At 37.2% G+C, this 2,987-nt stretch overlaps 1 non-coding gene across 1 annotated transcript; it reads left to right on the plus strand.

Moving 5' to 3' along the window:
* Positions 1-1,771: 1,771 nt before the first annotated feature.
* LOC144230481 (small nucleolar RNA SNORA26) lies at positions 1,772-1,891 on the plus strand. Its single transcript, XR_013334772.1, has one exon. It is a non-coding gene; the product is annotated as a small nucleolar RNA SNORA26 (small nucleolar RNA).
* The last annotated feature ends 1,096 nt before the right edge of the window (positions 1,892-2,987 follow it).

The raw sequence follows: 2,987 nt of genomic DNA on the forward strand, positions 1-2,987 counted from the left end.
ACTGAATCAAACAACAGCCTTTTAGAATCATTCACTATTAAGCACATGTTCTCGTCCTTGACTTGAGAAAAATGTTATGTTGAATTGCTTGTCCAAGATACTAAGTAAAGGAGGGTAGTGTACACATTATGAAATTAAAAGACAGGACTTCAGAGGCCATTAAATATAAGCCATCAGCCATTAAAAAAAAGCAAAAAAAAGTTTAATTTATCTGGAATTGATTTATTCTTCCCTTTTTAATTCAGAAGACACCAGTATACTCAATTTGAAAACCCAATTTGAAAATCTCTTTCTTACAAGTTTTGAGAAGCATACAATGAAAGTCATGCTGTTTATATGTTAGAGCAAGAAGTGCTTTCTTTTTACTACCTGAAATTTACTCTTGATTAATTTTTATTACACTGTCACTTTGCAATTCTGGCCCCATAAAATGAGGAGTTGTATCTTTAATAATACTGTGCCTTCAATGATAATTTTCACAAATCATGTGTAGATAAAGCAAAAGGGAAACAAACAGTAAAACTGCATACTTTTAAAACTAGATGGACCTTCATCTTTTGGGTCAAGTATTACATATTTCATGTGTTTGTTTTAGTATAAGATTCTCCGATATAGTTAACAATTCAAAATCAAATTTGAGGCAATTGCAGAAATCCTGCATCAGAGTCTCTGCTCCATTTCTGACTAGTTTAGTGATCCACTGAGCCCTCATTTATTTATACATAAACTAAAATAAAAACATCTACTTCATAGGATCAGTGTCAAGACCAATGAAGAAAATTTATGTGAAATATTCTAAAAAGCCAGATTAGTATTACTTATCCTTAATTGTGTGTTAAATATCAATTATATAATTTTTAATATTCAGAGCACTTTTGCATCTAATTTCTCAATTCTTAAAACCAACTTTTGAGGAAAGCAGGGCAAATATTTCTAAACACAAAATATTTTATGATGGCCTGCTGAGTATCAGGTGCTATGTTAGAAACCATAATTCTATAACCAAGTATGATATAGACTTCATCTCTCTTAAAGCTTATCGTCTGGTTGAACAATCATGGTGGTACTACAGTAGAGGCAATTGAAGTTCGCTCAGCGAAATGAAGTTACTTTCCTAAGGGTACAGAGTAAGTTTAGGGAAAAAATTAAGATTACAGATATATTTCTGTTGTGGAAGAAATGACACAAAGGACAAGACACACACAAAAGACAGACACAGACACAACTCCGGCCGGAGGAACAATTCTACGCAAGCCCCTCTTGCTGTTTATTTTATACCCCGGTAACTGGATGCAAACTGAAATTTACAAAATACCTTCTTTTACAAAACAAGGGCAAGTAGCCAAACACATTCCAAGGACAGGGGGGAGCAAAGGGAGGAAGTGACCACAACATGTTTACTAAGAGGCCTGCTCACAATTCCAGCCTTCTCCTTATTTCTAAGGAGGGCATGTTCCCTCGTTTGCAAGCGGACCATTAAACTTGGATACTGTGTGCAGGTCTCCTGGCAGAGCATCCTGTTTGCAGGAATGCCTTGCCCAGGCAGGGAGCCCCGTGTGCAGGCACATCCCTGCGTCCCTAACCACTCTTTCTTGTGGTCACTGTCGGGCTCCCACATATTTCAGTTCTAAAAACCCCTTGAGGTTCTGAAACAAAGTCCCCTAGATCAGTCCAATGCTCTTTAACTTGCCTATACTGCTTCACTCAGACGACACAGAAAATGTAAATGGAATAGATCAAATGTTAGAAACTATTGTGGTTGCCCTTTCCTGTGCCCTTTTAAGGCTGACGCGGTGCCTTAAGAGGCTAACACAGAAGGGTAAAGGAAGTCTCCATAAAACCCAGGGAAGAGACTAAAACTTCTCTCTGGATCCTGTCTGGAGTCACAGCTGAAAAAAAAAGAAAGAAAAAAAAAAACTATTGTGGAAATTCCAAATGCCATTATATTTGCACTAGATGGGATGGGATGACTAGAATGAAAGAACTTCAAATCTTTTGTGCTATATTCAGTTAACTGTTTGAGTTAACTGCCTCAGATAGCTTCATTTCTGGCCAGACCACCCCAAAGGAATAGGAAGTTCTAATTATCTTCACCACCAATTCTCTTTTTAATTGAGTATGAATGGGATGATTTGATCTTAGGTGGAGATTATACACTGTTCTATGTCATCCAGTATTCAAATAAGCTTAAAAAAAGCTTTTAGAGAATATATACCATCATTAGGGGAAAGTAGATTGGGAGTATTTTTTTCTTAAACTCAAAACTATTTTCATCACTTTTGTTTTTGAATTGTTGTTTCTACTTGAGGTTAGAAAGTGCAGGGAAAGAAATGCGCTCAGCGGTTTTATTGATGTCTTTAGTACTTGTGTAGAAAAAATTAAAAGTTATTCAATTTTCAGGAGAATTCTTGGTTCATGATGGGTGGACACATGATTGAGAAAACTAGAAGTATCAAAACTTCCAAAGATAGTCCAGTTAAAAATGCATGTGTGATATTCTCAACATAAGAATTATGTGTTTTAGGGGCGCCTGGGAGGCTTAGTCGTTTGAGCGTCCAACTTTGGCTCAGGTCATGATCTCACGGTTCGTTGGTTTGAGTCTCACATTGGGCTCTGTGTTGACAGCTCAGAGCCTGGAGTCTGTTTCGGATTCTGTGTCTCCCTCTCTCTCTCTGCTCCTCCCCCACTAATACTCTATCTCTGTCTCTCAAAAATGAATAAACGTTAAAAAAAGAATTATATATTTTAAACAAAATGAATTAAAAAGAAATAGTCAAGAAATTGAAAAAGATAAGGATGTGTGTATGGCTCAGTTGGTCACACTTCTGATCCTTGATTTTGGTTCAGGTTTTGGTTTCACAGTTCATGAGGTGGAGAGCTGCATTGGGCCCTGTGCTGGCAGTGCAGAGCCTGCTTGGAATTATCCCTTTTCCCCTCTCTTTCTACCTCTCCATTGCTCTTTCTCTCTCTCAAGATAAATACACTTA

The sequence above is a fragment of the Crocuta crocuta genome, unplaced genomic scaffold (assembly GCF_008692635.1).
Source record: "Crocuta crocuta isolate KB4526 unplaced genomic scaffold, BGI_CrCroc_1.0 scaffold1126, whole genome shotgun sequence".
Taxonomy (NCBI): Eukaryota; Metazoa; Chordata; class Mammalia; order Carnivora; family Hyaenidae; genus Crocuta; species Crocuta crocuta.